Here is a 17,294-nt window from a genome sequence, read left to right as displayed (position 1 = left end):
TCACCTTAAGGTTCACAGCCCGATTCGTAACCACTACGCTAATTGGTCTGCTAATCTCACGGTCAGTAGTTTGAAACTGCCAGGTGTTCCACGGGAGAAAGATGAGGCTTTCTGCTCCCATAAAGATTTACAGCCTTGGAAACCCTGTACAGGGTCATAAGAGTTGGAACTGACTCCATGGCCCATAACAACAGGCAACAGTCATTTGTATTGATCTCATTTGTGAGTTGTTTAAAGTATTTGAACTATTGACAACTAAAGGTAAGGAATGCTGGTGATGCTATAGGATAAGCACTAGACTGCTAACCACAATGTCAGCCGTTCAAAACCATGATCTGCTTCATGGGAAAAAACGATGAGACTTTCTGTTCCTGCAAAGATTTAGAGCCTCAGAAATCCTATGCAGGGTCACTGTGAATAACAGCCCACTCAACGGCATACAACAACAATAAAGATAATATGAAAATGTGTCTCTTTGATTCTAAAGATAGATTCGAATTTAGAATTGAATTCTGGATTTGCAGAAACTATACCTCATATAATTAATTATCCTTCTTTATCTGTTGGGTGCTGAAAATGTCAGAGCATCTACAAGGCTGACTTCCAACAAGGGGATACTTCAACATGTATGCTCGCTTCACTTTTCCCACTGATTTTCTTATATTGTCTTGTCAGGCATTTTATAGTCTTTTTGATACCCTGGAGCACATAAGAATAAGTGTTTTGAAATCCCAGATCATAGAATAAAATGGGGGTGGCAAAGCATAACAAAAAAGTCAAAGTATCTGACACAAGAAATATTTTTATTGAAGTTGTTTTGAGGAAAGTAGTGCTTTACCCATTCTCAAGTTAGGAAAAAGTAATAAACTTTGGTCTCTCAGGTATAGGAATAAAAACAACTTGGACAGAATTAATGGACGTAGATTTGTAATCAAGAAACTAGTATTTGCATTATGGAAAGGCTATCCTCGCCACCATTTAAAAAGCCAGACTATATATTTTTAATCCCAATTCCACCTAAAACATGACCAGGGTCAAGTTACTTCACTTCTGTACACCTCAGTTCCTTCACTTGTAGAATACAGAAACATTAAATACCTTCTTCATAGAGTTAGAAGGATTAAATGCAATAACATGTGTAAACTGCTTGGAAGGGGTCTGCTAAAGAGGAACGCCTCAGTAAACCTCTCTGTTACCACCACGACAGTCATCTGGTTCTATCACTGTAATTGGCTTTTGACCTTGGAATTGTGACTTTAGCAGAGCTCTAGTTTCCTCACCCTTTATGTTTTTGTTGTTGTTAAGTGCCATCGAGTCGGTTCCAACCCATAGCGACCCTATATAGGGTTTCCGAGGAACAGTTGGTGAGCTTGAACCGCCAACCTTACAGTTCAAATGGCTTTGCAGTCTGGCACATTAACCTACAGCACTACACCAGGACTCCTCACCCTTTGTAGCACTGTCAAAGTTTCTAAAATGAATAAAATAGCTGCATCATTAGTAATTTGGATTTGTAATTTTTGTTGTTGCTGTTACGTGCTGTCAAGGTAGTTCCAACTCATAACACTGTATAGAGTTTCTGAGGAGTTTATGGTGAGCTTGAACCACCAACCTTGCAATTAAAACTCATCTTGCAGTCCAGTGCATTAAATAAAATTACTCACCTTATAGAATTAAGGGAGATAATTGGGAAAGAATTTTCCATTGCAAAACATTGAAGAAATATAATATGGTAGTTGTGTTGTATGTCTTTTGTTTTGGAAAAATGCAGCTTAATATTTAAAGGCAATTAGTTAGGCCTGGTTGGAGGGATAGTGGCACTGCAGGATAGGCACTAGACTGTTAACCAGAAGGTCGGCAATTCAAACCTACCGGCACTCAACCAGTGAAATGAGACTTTCTGCTCTCATAAAGATGTACAGCCTTGGAGACCCTGTGTTGTTAAGTGTCATCAAGTCAGTTGCAACTCACAGCGACCCTGTATATGGTTTCTGAGGAGCAGCTGGTGGGTTTGAACTGACAACCTTGTGGTTCACAGTCCAGTGGTGATTCTACAGTGACACACCGGGAATCTGCTTAAGTCAGCACTGACAAGAAGATAATCTTACCCCACCCCACGCCAAAAAAAAAACAGAGGGAATAGAAGCAAATACTATTGAATGATGATGCATGGAGGAGATTGTAATCATTGCAATGAAACGATGAGTGTAAAATCGATGTTCTCCCATGTAAACTATGACTCAATTCACAATAAAAACTTTTTAAAAAGACAGTACCTAACCACAACATTCAGGCCTGGTTGTTGTTGTTAAGTGCCATCGAGTCGGTTCCGACCCATAGCGACCCTGTACAGGGTTTCCGAGGGTGTAAATCTTTACGGGAGTAGAAAACCTCATCTTTCTCCCGCGGAGCGGCTGGTAGTTTCGAACCGCTGACCTTAAGGTTCGCAGCCCGATTCGTAACCACTACGCTACCAGAGCTCAGGCCTGGTTAGGTGTATTTAAATGTATGAGAAAGAAAATTGATTCAGAAACGTTAAAAACTCAACTAATGTGACGCCTCTATTTTTTGAATGCTTTCTTTGTTATTTTAGATTGTTGTTCACTTTTTGACACTGTCATTTAGCACTTTTAATATTGAATTGTAGAGGCATTCCAAAGCAGAGAGTGGATATAACTATTATTGGAATTTGGAGAAGTTGGAAGTGAGGAGAGAGGCTATGTTAGGTCAGCCAGGAGTAAGATTGAAAATGTCTGGGTTGGAGTGTTGGGGGAGAGAAGTACCTAATCACTTAGGAGAAACCATTTGGAAAAATGAAAGAAGAGGGGTGGATGTTGGTTTAAGATTTGAGTATTTCTATTCCTATTTGTCTCTTCCTATCTCTAGTACAATGTCAGCAGGTGGCCTGCATTTCTCCCCAGCCTTTCTCTATTATTTCCCTGGTGATATTTTATAGTTTCCGCACCTCTGTGTATATTTTTTTAGCACCCTCCTTGGTCTGATTAAGTACAGGAATGTCAAGGGTCACTTCTGCCATCATCTGTGTCTGACCTTGGTTTACACTCATTTCTTTCTGTGAAGTACCTAACAAGAAGCAGAGCAGCAAAGATATTAGGCAGATGTTAACCAGAAATAGGTGGGGTCTGAAAAAAAAAATGGTTGGAGCGCTTCAAAGAACAAGAAGATTCTGACTCGTGTGTTACCTTTTTGGTTATCAGTATAAATTGTTAAAGTATTCTGTAGATAACCTTAGTATGTTAATATTGCTCACATATTACAATAATAGTATGCATTACCATTGTAATATGTGAGCAATAGTAGTATGCATTACTATTGTCCTCTACCTTCAAACTATATTGAACCACACATTCTTCCCAGAATTCTCTGTTCACTTCCAGGCTTCCATACTTTCTCACTGAGAATACTTTCTATCAAAGACATCACAGGCCAGCCTCCTATATTCAAAATTCAATCTGTTGACACTTTCCATTTGCTTTGTGTACCTTTTTTGTATTTCCTTTCATTTGAATTAGTTATATATGTGTGTGTCCAAAATAAATTATTTGACACCCAGACAATCCTGAAAAATCAGAAGACTTGTCAACTTGGTGTCTATGTCGTAACCCCTCCTCAGCAGTGACTAGAACTGTGTAATGACTGCCACTTTTGACAAGACATAAGTTCTCTAGTTGGTCATGGTTGCCACTACTCCTATCTGGTTTCCTGTGCCTTGGCGAGATCCTCTCCTAAAAGTATCTATTTGTCTCCTTTAGGTTAAGTTTATGACCTTGGGATACTTGCTTATCCTTCAAGACTTCCTGGGTTTCCCAATCCTTTATTTTCCCTTAGTGCATTGATAGAGTAATGTCTCCTCCATCCCCCATCTTCTTTGTATTATAAGTAGTTGTTTTGTAAATTTGCCTCCTTAATTCAGATAGTCGTTTTAAAGAGCACAATGTAGTTCCTTGCCACTTTATCTCAGAGAGCATCAAGTGATGTTTTTCTCCCATATACATATGTGTTTCAGAATATCTGCCTGGATAGAGAATGAACTGGTTGAGTGATAGTGAGAGTCTCTGAATGAGTTATTACCTTATCACTGGCCTTTATGGGCTCCTCTGCAGTCATGTAATTAAGAAGTCATTCACAGTTTGCTTTATAGCACTATCAAAGTTTCCAAAATGAATAAAATAGCTTCATCATTAATAATTTGGATTTGTAATCTTTGACCCAAAGGCATCCTACACTAGAGACTGCAAATATTATTTTAAGCAGTTTAGTGGATTACTGGACGAGTAACTAATGGATTAACAGGTCAAATAAATTAATGGATAAATTGATGTGAACATGTGGTTGAACGACTTTCCAATTGTAATTGTAACTGTAAAAGGCAGACACCCTAAGGGGGAATTAAGCAGTAGCAACAAACACTATTATCATTAGCGTTTCCGGAAGCAAGTATAACAGACAGGATGTTTTCTAATGAAACTGTAAAACAATCATAATAGCTCTTTGGAGATTTGGTGGCCATTTTTTTTTTTTTTTTTGCTGTTTGTTTGTTTGTTGTTGTTGTTTTCCCTAGTATATTCAAAGGCTGAAACTGTTTAAAGTGTCAACCAGTGAAACTATCTCAATTTTTATAAGTAACCGTCTGTCTACTCTTGGGGCAAAGATGGACAACAAAGTAGACAATTAAACATGTGCTACATAAATATGCATAAATCCAATACCATCTGCCACACTGTCCAATTTGACTAGTTGTCTTTATATGCCTACCACATAAATCAGTTTAAAAGTGCTCCTTGAAGTAAAATTCCCTCTAATGACAAGGTAACAGATCTTCTTCATTCTTTTGTTAAGACTGTCTTTCTCATGTTTCCCATGACAGAAATAACATATTTCCTCTGGTGAGAAGAGAATCAGTTGTCTTTGCCATGTACTAAACCATCTTGGAAGTTAGTGACTTAAACAACCACTAGTTATTTAGCTCATGATTCTTTTAGATAGTTGTTATGGATTGAGTTGAGTTTGACTGAATTTAGCTGGGTTATCTCATGTTTCCGTAGTCAACTGACAAATCAGCTAGGGGCTGGCTAGCCAACAGTGCCCTCTGCACACTGGTGTTGAGTTGGTTACTGGCTGGGGCACATGGAACAAATGTGATATGTGTCTCTCATTCTCCAGCAGGCTAGTCTAGGCTTGTCCTGGGCAAGCCCAAAGTGCAAGAATACTTGAAGTCTCTGGTTCATAATTACTGTGGAGCCATAGATAAAGCAAGACACATGGCTAAGCCCAAAGTTAGTGCAGGAGTAAACTATCCAAAAGTATGGTTGCAAGGAGGCATGAACAAATGAGAGGCTGTTATTCTGAGAAGTTATCATCAATATTCTTTTTAGAGCCCTATCACTCACATTTATTGAGTACCTCCTGTATGCTAGGAGTCCCGGTATGGTGCTATAGGATAAACACTCGGCCATAAAGTCAGTTTGAACCATAAGGTTGGTGGTTCAGACTCACCAGCTGCTCCTCAGGAACCCTATAAGGATCGTTGTAAGTTGAAACTGACTCTGTAGCACTTAACAACAACAAAATTCATACTATATTCATTTAAAATGAAATGGAATGCATAAAGATTGATATCCTAGTCATCACTGAGTTGAAATGGGCTGGTATTAACCATGTTGAATAGGACAATTATATGGTTTACTGTGCTGGAAAGGACAACCTGAAGAGGAATGGCTTCACATTTGTCAAAAAGATAATTTCACAATCTATCTTAAAATACAGTGCTGTCTGTGATAGGATAATGTCCATACATCTAAAAGGAAGACTTGAGAGTGTGGTGGCTCTATAGGGCAAGCGCTGAACTACAAACCACAAGGTCTGTGGTTCAAGCTGCTCAGCTGGAGTAAGATAAGGCTTTCTGCTGCTTCAAAGATTTACAGCCTCAGAAATCCTACTCAGGGTGGCAATGAATCAGAAACAACTTAATGGCAAGTAGCAACAGAAACAAGGAAGACCAGTTAATACCACTACTATTCAAATTTAGACACCAACCACTAAAGCGAAAGATGATAACATTGAAGAATTCTACCAACTTTTTCAATTTGAAATTCATTAAACACATAATAAAGATGCATGATAACTACTAGTGATTACAGTGCAAAAGCTGGAAACAAAAGGAAAATTGTGTAATTGGGAAATTTGGCCTTGGTGATAGAAATTATGCCAGAATTACTTGATAGAATTACATGATAGAATATTCAATACAAATACCTTTTTAAATAACCACATCAGATTACATAGGAATCCAATTGACTACATCTGTTGGAAGAGATGGTAGAGAAGCTCAATATCATCAGCTAAAACAAGGCCGGGAACTGACTGTGAAACAGACCTATAGTTGCTCATATGCAAGTTCAGACTGAAGCTGAGGAAAATTAAAGCAAGTCCACCAGACACAAAATAGTACCTTGAATATATCCCACCTAAATTTAGAGACCCTCTCAAGAACAGATTTGATGCATTATACACTAATGACCAAAAACCAGAAGAGTTGTGGGATGATATCAAAAACATCAAACATGAAGAAAACAAAAGGTCATTTTAAAAAATGGAAAAGAAGACCAAAACAGATGTAAAAAAAAAAAGACTCTGAAACTTGCCCTTGAATGTAGAGAAAGTAAAACAACTGGAAACAAATGATAAAAGAGCTGCATCGAATATTTCAAAGGGCAGCTGGAGAAGACAAAGTCAAGTATTATAATGAAATGTGTAAAGACCTGGAGTTAGAAAACTAGAATGGAGGCACACACCCAGCATTTCTCAAGTTGGAAGAGTTGAAGAAAAAATTCAAGACTCAAATTGTAATATTTAAGGATTCTATGGTAAAGTAGAGGGTCAGCAAAACAAGAGGGAAGCCCCCAATGAGATGGACTGGCACAGTGGCAGCAGCAATGAGCTCAAATATAGAAACATTTGTGAGGTTGGCACAGGACCAGGCAGTGTTTTGTTCTGGTATGCATAAGTTTGCTATGAGTTGGTACTGATTCAACAGCATCTACCAGCAACAAAAATGACAAAATACTGAATGATGCAGGAAGAATCAAAAGCAGATAGAACACAGTCACTGTACCAAGAAGAACTGATTGACAATCAGTCATTTCAAGAAGTGCCATATGATCAAAAACCAATAGTATTAAATGAAGAAGCCAAAGTAGCACAAAAGCATTGATGAAAAACAATGCTCCAGGAACTGATGGAATACAAATTGAAATGTTTCAACAAACTGATGCAGTTCTGGAGGTGCTTCCTTGTCTATGTCAAGGTATTTGGAAGATAGGTAGCAGGCCAGTTGATTGGAAGAAATCCATATTTATTCTGGTTCCATAGAAAGGTGACCAAATGAAATATGGAAATCCTCTAACAATTTCAAAAAAGTCACATTCAAGCAAAGTATTACTGAAGATAATGCCAAAAAAAAAAGTTGTAGCAATACATCAGCAGGAAGTAGCCAGAAATTCTAGCTGAATTCAGAAGAGGACATGGAATGGACTTCAGATGGATCTTGGATAAAGCAGAGAATAACTGAAAGAAGTTTATGCTTAATTAACTATGCAAAGGTGGGCCATAATAAAATATGGATAACATTGTAAAGGACGGGTATTCCAGAACACTTAATTGTGCTCTTGAGGAACGTGTACAGTGAATAATTGGCAGTCATTTGAACAGAACAAGGGGATGCTGAATGAATGGCTCAACATTAGGATAGGGTTGTACCATATTGTATAATTTACCATATTTATTCAATCTGTATGCTGAGCAAATTAGCTGAGAAACTAGATAATAAGAAGAACGTGGCATCAGGATTGGAAGGAGACTTACTTATTAACAACCCACAATATGCAAATGACACAACCTTGTTTCTTGGAAGTGAAGAGGACTTAAATACTTACTCATGAAGATTAAAGACCGCCACCTTCAATATGGATCACACCTCAATATAAAGAAAATTCAGTCCTCACAACTGGACAAATAAATAGCATCATGATAAATGGAGAAAAGATTTAAGTTGTCAAATACTTCATTTTGCTTGGATTCACAATCAACACTCATAGAAGCATGAATCTGAGATCAAAGAATATAATTGCATTGTGCAAATCTGCTTAGAAAGACCTCTTTAATGTGTTCAAGAGCAAAAATATAAATATGAGGATGGAAGTGCAGCTGACCCAAGCCATGATATTTCAATAGCCTCATGTGCATGTGAAAGTTAGATAATACAGAAGTACACTTAGAAGCAAGGATGGGGAGACTTCTCTTGTACTTTGTAGATGTTGTCAGGAGGAACAGGTCCCTGGAAAAAAACATCATGCTTCAAAACGTGAAAGGTCAGTGAAAAAGATGAAGACCTCCCAAAGGAGATGGATTGACCCAGTAACAGCAACAGCGGGCTCAAACCTAATGTCAATTTTGAGGATGGACAGGATCAGGGAGTGTTTCTATCTATTGAGCATAGGGTTGCGCTGAGTTGGAACCAACTCAAAGACGCCCAATAGCAACAGTGTATACTATACAAATATAAAAGTATTTGTAATTGACACATTTTTATATGCTTTTTCCTTCTCATCCTAAGCTTTCTTATCTGTAAAGAGAGTATAGCAAAAGGACCTGCCTGTTAGGACTGTTGTGAAACTTAAGCATAATGCCCAACACATAGTAAGCATTCTCTAAATGTTACTTAGAAGGGACATTGTAGTATTGCAGGGATACCTGCTGCTGTTGCCATTACTATTAATTTATGATAATTATTATAATGGTAATATTTTTACATAATACTTCATTATTACAATGATAATAATGTCTGTAACTTTTCAAGAAGTGAGATTTTAACCTATACTGTCTGTACACAGGGTTGATAGGGACTACCAACTTAGACATTGGCTACCTAAAACGGGGGTTATTAAGGCATGAAGTGGCTGGCTTACAAGTTTTCCAGAGGGAGTTTACTTTCAGAATGGAGGGGGCAAAGGTAGAATCCCCACTGAATAATTTTCATCTTGTCTAGATGGGTCTGGTGAAAGGAGATGGGGATAACATTGCTAGGATTCAATAGTGAGTAATTGTTATCATGACTAATTGCAATTGTCACAACTGTCAAGGTTGAAGTTTTGTAACATAAAGGGGGGAGTAGTTAATCTTATATTTCTGGAACAGAGGACCCTAGGACCATCATGGAAGAAGAGCATGAGTGGAATATGAGACCCTATCCAGAGAAGCATAGACACCAAAGATGGAGACAGAGATGATGACATGGAGAAATAGAGCAGCTGATGACTCTAGACTCATGGAAAGAGAAAGACTGTGTGCTGGTGGTCAGGAGGCAGGCTTGCAGAATGTGTCCTTTGGTTATTTAAATGATTATATTTTCCTGAGTGTTTTTGTGTACATCAAAAAAGAAAGAAATGGAGGAAATAGAAGCCATGATGATGCATGGAGGGATATGTAATCATTGCAATGAAACAAAATATGACAGGATGAGTGCAAAACCAATGTTCTCCCATGTAAACTATCACTCAATTAAAAATAAAAGCTTTAAAAAAAAAAAAAGTGAATTTGCTAAGCCAGAGAATATGTGTGGAACTGTTAAGTGTTTAAAAAGAAATATTATGATTTAAAGACCTTTTGTTTAGTACAGGTAATGATGCATTTTTTATAATCCGGTTTGAAATATTTTCTATGGTACCCTTTATAAAGTAAATAAAATGAAATAAAACTACCTGCAGTTAAAAAAAAAAAAAGTGAAATTGTTATCATACAATAGGCATACATCCATTTACCTAGACCAGCCATTGTTTTGCTATACCTTGTCTACCTTGTAGATGTTAAATCAATCTCTACATAATTTTGTATAAGGTTTCCCAGACTGCTTTATTTATGGTGCAGTTTCATTTCACCATACCTGAGCTTAGACACTCATTGTATCTAATTACCAACTAATTTTATTTTAAGAAGAAGGAGAGAGATAGAAAGTGGGTTGAATTTTCAATGGCAATTTCCTCATGAAGTCTCCTATGAAATCCCAATGACTTTAGTGAGGCATGAAGTCCTGTTGTAGAGATTTGGATGATAGGAGATTTGGAGAAGATGTTTCCTCAGACAGTTTCCTCCCGACCATTAAGAACAGGGATGGGGATGTTTTTTCTTACAAGGACCAGTTGGATATTTATAACATCATTCACAGGCCATACAAAATTATCAACTTTAAAATTACCCTGCGGGGGCTATAAAAACACAAAATGACTGGCTTGCAAGTTTTCAAGAGGAAGTTTAGTTTCAGAGTGTGTGGAGGATGGTAGAATCCCCACTAAGTGGTTTTCATCTTGTCTAGATGGGTCTGGTAAAAGGAGATGGGGATAAGACTCTTATGATTCATTAGTGAGTAATTTTTATCGTTACTAATTGTGATTGTCACAACTGTAAATGTAAAAGTTTTGTAGCAAAAAGGGGGTAGTAGTTGATCTTACAGTCCAGGAGTGGAGGACCCTGGGACCATCAAGGAAGAAGAGCATGAGCAGATTGTGGGACCCTATCCAAAGAAGCGGTGATGGCAGAGATGCAGGCAGAGATGATGACATGGGAAGATGAAGCTAGACTCATGGAGGGAGAAGGCCTATGTGCTAGTGACCAGAGACTGGCTTGCAGGGTGTGCCCTTTGGTTGTTTGAATGATTGTATATTCCTGAGTGTTTTGGTGTACATAAAAATTTAAAAAAATAAAAAAAAGCCAGAGGGCATAGAAGCAAATACTATTAAATGATGATGCATGGAGGAGATTGATATCATTGCAATGAAAGGAAATACGATAGGGTGAGTGTTAAACAGATGTTTCCCCGTAAAAACTATCGCTCAATTAACAATAATTTTTTTTTTTAATTACCTTGCTATATTTGGTCAGATATTTAATTGACTCATCCCTAATGGAGCTCTGGTGGCATAGTGGTTACAAATCGGGCTGTGAACCGCAAGGTCAGCAGTTGGAAACTACCAGCGGTTCCGTGGGAGAAAGATGAGGCTTTCTGCTCCCACAAAGATTTACAGCCTCGGAAACCCTGTTCAGGGTCGCTATGAGTCGGAACCAACTCCACGGCACTTAACAACAACAACAACAACAATGTGATGATGTCTGGTGTGGTGCTGTAGGATCAGCGCTGGACTGTAAGCTACAAGATAGCAGTTCAAACTCACCAGCTGCTCTTTGGAAACCCTGTGCAGAGTCATTATTTGTGGGAACCTACTGAACAGCACTAACAACAATGTGATAACTGAAGCTGTGATTGCCTTGGCAGGGCCAGATCAAATGATTCTGCTGCCCATATGTGGCCTGTTATGTCCTTGTGTGGTGCTGTGAGTTAAAGCACTGGACTGCAAAACCATTTGAACTGCAAGGTCAGGAGTTCAAGCTCACCAGCTGCTCCTTGGGAACCCTATACAGGGTTACTATGGGTTGTAACCAACTCAAAGGCATTCAACAACAATAACAAAAGGCCCATTGGACCAGGTGTTCACCACCCCTGATTTAGAACATTGCCCTTTCATTGTTAAATATATATTTTAGGGATGCATTTCCTTCTCAGCCAAACCCTATTTGTCAGTAAAATATTTTGAACAGGATGTAATATACGCTGACCTACTTTGAAAAATTAACAACCTATCATCTAGACCAGGAGTTCAGCAAAATTTTCTGCAAAGGGCTAGAAAAAATATTTAATTTTTTCAGGGTATAAGATCTCTCTTGCAACTACTGAATTCGCTTGCTAGCAAAAGTATCCAAAGACAATAGGTTAGTGAATGGGTATAGCTGTGTTCTAATAAAGCTTTATTTAATAAAATAGTAATAAGCAAATTTGGTCTTTGGCTGTAGTTTGCTCTATAACTTGAAATTGGTTCATTCCAGTTCAACCCCCTGCAGATAATTTACATTTCCATGCTTGATATAATGAACCAGAATCTGCATTTTACTGTTATGCATAAGAATCATCTGGGGATCTTGTTAAAATGCAGATTCTGATTTCTGTGTGACAAACATATGAACCAGCCTGGTATTACCCACCTGTGACTTAGACAGAATTTAACGTCTTTTAATCATCATCCAGAAAACACTTATTTTTTAAAAAAACATTTCAGATGTAGGCAGAGTTCTTTGTAGTGGTGAGAACTAAAACTAACATCAATGTTTCAGCTTCCTTCTTGTTTAAAATTACCAAACAAGAAGACAGTTCTGTTTTCTTTATAATGATTTCATGTTATGTGTGCTTTTTATGTGCCCTTTGTATTTGGAGATTGTGAGAAATAGCTGTTGGGGTGGTCCATCTTCAGAATCAAGGATATCTTGGGGGTAGCAGGTTGGCATGACAAAAGGGAACTCTGAGAAAAGGAAGAGACTAGTTTGACCTGCTCTTGTTGTTAAGTGCCATCTAGTTGGATCTGACCCACAGTGGCCCTGTATAGGGTTTCCAAGGAGCAGCTGGTGAGCTTGACCTACCAACCTTTCAGTTCAAACAGACTTTGAAATTCAGTGCATTAACCCATAGCGCCACACCATGACTCTTACCATGACTTTGTTGTTGTTGTTGAGTGCTGTCGAGTTGGTTCTGACCCATAGCGACCCTGTACAGGGATTCTGAGGCTGCAAATCTTTACAGGAGCAGAAAATTTCATCTTTCTCCCATGGAGCAGCTGGTAGTTTCGAACTGCTGACCTTGCAGTTCACAGCCAGATTTGTAACCACTCCTCTACCAGAGCTCCTTAGTTTGAGCTGCAAGACTCTTTTAAAATAAGACTACACCCATCAAAGAAGTAGGGGAAGTTCATGGGGAGGGAATGAAACTAACTTTAGATGAGAATGCTCCCTGTAGGGGCTAGTAAGGAAAGATTGTAAACTCTAAAGTACCCAGTAAATGGGAAATGGAGGAGGGGTTTTTCCTGAGTTAGGTTAATAAAACTTTTTGTCAAATGGTCATGTAGCAAGTCAGCCCTTGTCTATGGGGCTGGGTGCCCGACTTTGCAAAACCGAATAAAGAAAACCTCACTCTCGCTAAAATGAGTATAGATTGGCTTATTTGAGCGTTTGTCAGTATAGACAACGTTTCTCACAGAGATGGACATTGATAATATTCTATTTAATTTGACTTAAAAAAAAAAGGTTTTGAATGAAAATAAAATTCCAGTAAAATCATTTGCACATGCACACACCCACACAAATACATACACATACCTCCTTTGTTACCACCTTCTTTTGTACCTATAATGAAGATATTTCATTTTTCTACCCAGAGAAAACATTTTAAAAGATAGTTCATTGAATTGGATAAATGACATCAATAACTGTCTATATTCTCCTCAACCAAGTGAATATTTGGTAATGGATTAGTTCTAATTCATGGAATCATATTTAGAACTATTTGTATTTAAAAACTACTGTTTTATCTACTATGTTTCCAAGTCCAAAAAAAATAGGATGACTTCTTAGAGTTGTGTGGTTTTAATGGCAATTGAAAGACTTTTCACTGAATAGCAATACTGTTTTCTTTAAGGCATCTCATGCTAATGTGTACAGATTTGCCTTTCTGTTCTTCAGTAGCTGCTAATTATATTCTTGAGGATTCTGATTGAATGTTCTTTAAAAAGTCTGTTAGCTTGATCTTTATTAAACCACATTGATGTATAAGGAAATTAAGGCTTGAAACACCTAAAAAGTTTGTGTAACTTCATGTAACTAATCAGAGTCTCAGTTGAAGTTTGAACCCATACTTCTGATGTCATGTGGGTTGCTGCTACTATTGTTCCACAAGAACTCATGACTGATACAGCATTCAATGCTGCAGTTCTACTCAGAGCTGCACACTTTATGTTGCTCACTCTGATGGCAAGCTCTTCATGTGGCACTGTCCTTGTCATTAATCTGTTATCTGCCCTCCAGTATGTTAGCTGATATTTTATATGCTATCTACTATCTAATCTGTTATCTGATGTCCAATCTGTTACCTAATCTGTTATCTGTCATTAATCTACTCTGTTATCTGCTCATGCCCAATCCAGGAGGCCTGGTAGTGACCATGTACCCTGGAGTCGGTTCCAAGTCATAGCGACCCTGTACAGGGTTTTTAAGGCTGTAAATCTTTATGGGAGCAGAACACCTCCTCTTTCTCCCACAGAACCGCTGGTAGTTTCGAACTGCTGACCTTGAGGTTCGCAGCACGATTCATAACCACTACGCTACTAGAGCCCTTAGGAGGCCTGGATATCATAAAAAATGGCAACAATATTCAGAACTTAACCATTGAAATTACATAAATATCAGGACTACTGACATTTATTGAGGTTTATGATGTGCTGTGGAGTCCTGGTATGGCACTGCAGGATAATGCACTGGACTGCAAGGTCAGTTTGAACCATAAGGTTGGCAGTTGAAACACACCAGCTTCTCCTCAGAAACCCAATACAGGATCGCTATGGGTCGAAACTGACTCCACAGCACTTAACAAAAATAACAACAATGATGTGCTGGATACCATACCAGTTGTTTTCAGGCATAATAGCATTGTTTTTCACAACAAATCCATGAGGTAGATAATTATTATAATTCTTGTTTGACAGATGAAGAAAATGCGGTGATGAGGTTAGTCATTTAGTCCTTAGCTATTGACCTTCTTTCTTGGGCATTTTATTTAGACTTTAGTTTGATGCTATCTAAGAAGTAGTATGAGAAAAGCTAAATCTTGCACATAAATAATGTTTTGTGTGGTAATTATCCTTAGAAGATTGTGAATCTAGATGTAACCCTAGTAATGGATTTAGGTGACTTACCACTTTAGAGCAAAAATATACCAATTCCAGTAATTACTTATGCATTTGATATTGTAAAGTATTTCTTATAAGTACTATTTTTAAAGTAAATAAAACTTATTTTAATTGTAAAAACTTTAAAAAGTGCTTTTTTAGAAAACTGTCTATCTAAAATAAGTAGCACTTACCTATCTGGTAGCGTAGTGGTTACGAATCGGGCTGCGAACCTTAAGGTCAGCAGTTCGAAACTACCAGCCACTCCGCGGGAGAAAGATGAGGCTTTCTACTCCCGTAAAGATTTACACCCTCGGAAACCCTGTACAGGGTCGCTATGGGTCGGAACCGACTCGATGGCACTTAACAACAACAACATCTAGTTAGGTGTTGATGCAGAAGGTGGCCTCATGATCGGGGAATTGACTTCAACTTCCTAAGGAAGTAAACATATTAATCTTCTGTATCTTATTTAGTTGTTTGTTTGTTTTTAATTAGTATAACTTGGATGAAGTTTAGACAGGCTATTTGGTGTTTACAATATGTGATTTTATCCTTTTTGTTAGGTGCAATCAAGCCAATTTCAATTCATAGCAACCTTATTCACAGCAGAACAAAACACTACCTAGTCCTAGGCCATCCTCAAAATCATTGTAATGCTTGAGCCCATTGCTGCTGCCACTGTGCTAATCCATCTTGTTGGGGGTCTTCCTGTTTTTCACTGACCCTCCACTTTACCAACCATTATGTCCTTCTTCTGGTCCCTCCTAATAATATGTCCAAAGTGTGAGAGATGAAGTCTCCCCATTCTGACTTTTACAGAGAATTCTGACTGTCCTTATTCCAAGACAGATTTATTTGTTCTTTTGATGGTCCGTGGTACTTTCAATATTCTTCTCCAACACCATAATTGAAATCCATCAATTTTTCTATGGTCTTCCCTTATTCACTGTCCAACTTTCACATGCAAATGAGGCTACTGAAAATGCCATGGCTTGAGTCAGGCACACCTTATTTCTAAAACTGGTATCTTTGCTCTTGAGCACTTTAAAGAGGTCTTGTGCTACTCAAGTGTAATATATCATTTGGTTTCTTGAATCATGTTTCCATGAGTATTGATAGTAAATCCAAACAGTACGAAGTCTTTTACAATATTCATAGATTTTCTTTATCATGATGTTATTCACTGGCCCAGCAATTAGGATTTTTATTTTTTTACACTGAGGTATAACCCATACAGAAGACTGTGGTCTTTGATCTTCATAAATATTTTAAGCCCTCTTTGATTTCAACAAGAATGGTTGTATTATCTGCATACTGCAGGTTGGTGATGAATCTTCCTCCAATCCTGATGCCACATTCTTTTTCATATAATCCAGATTCACTGATTATGTGGTGAAATAATATAACCTTGTCCCATACCTTTCCTGATTTAAACCATTCATTATTACCTTGTCCTGTTCTAATGACTGCCTCTTGGTCTATGTACAGGTTCTTCATGAACACAATTAAATGTTCCATAATACCCATTCTCCACAATATTGTCCATAGCTTGTCATAATCCACATCATCAAAAATCTTTTCTAATCAGTAAATCATGGGTAAACATCTTTTGGGTATTCTATGCTTTCAGCCAAGATCCATCTGAAGTCAGCAATGATATTCCTTATTCCATGTTCTCATTTGAATCCATCTTGAACTTCCGGCAGTTCCCTGACAATGTGCTATTACAGCCAAGTTTTAATTATCTTTAGGGAAATTTTACTTGCATGCTATGTTAATGATATTGTTCAATGATTCTGCATTCCATTTGGTCACCTCTCTTTGGAATGGGCACAAATATGGATTTTTTTCCTTTCAATTGGTCAGGTAGCTCTTTTCCAAATTTCTTGGCAAGAGTTAGTGCTTCCAGTGCTGCATCAGTTTGTTTGACCATTTCAATTTGTATTTCAACAATTGCTGTAGCCTTGTTCTTTACCAATGCTTTCAGAGCACTGTGAACTTCTTCCTTCAGTACTATTGACTCTTCAACATATGCTAACTATTGAAATGGCTAAACAACTATCATTTCTTTTGGGTACAGTGGCTGTGCATTTCTTCAGTTTTCTTTTGATGCTTTCTACATCATTCAATATTATGCCCATAGAGTCCTTCAATGTTGCAAGCCAAGGCTTAAATTTTTTCTTTTAACTTCAGTTCTTTTAACTTGAGAAATGCTGAGCATGTTCTTCCATTTTGGTTTTCTAATTCCAGGTCTTTATACATTTCATTATAATATTTGACTAGTCTTCTCAAGCTACCCTTTGAAATTTTCTGTACAACTCTTTTACCTTCTCACTTCAACTTGCATTAGCATCTGTACATAAGAGAACACGTTTCAGAGTCTCTTCTAACATACATTCTGGTTATTTCCTTTGTTCTTGTCTTCTAAAAGACTTATTGCTTTCTTGATAT

The sequence above is a fragment of the Chrysochloris asiatica genome, unplaced genomic scaffold, assembly GCF_000296735.1.
Source record: "Chrysochloris asiatica unplaced genomic scaffold, ChrAsi1.0 scaffold00030, whole genome shotgun sequence".
NCBI classification, from domain to species: Eukaryota; Metazoa; Chordata; class Mammalia; order Afrosoricida; family Chrysochloridae; genus Chrysochloris; species Chrysochloris asiatica.
Note: the sequence above shows the minus strand (reverse complement) of the source record.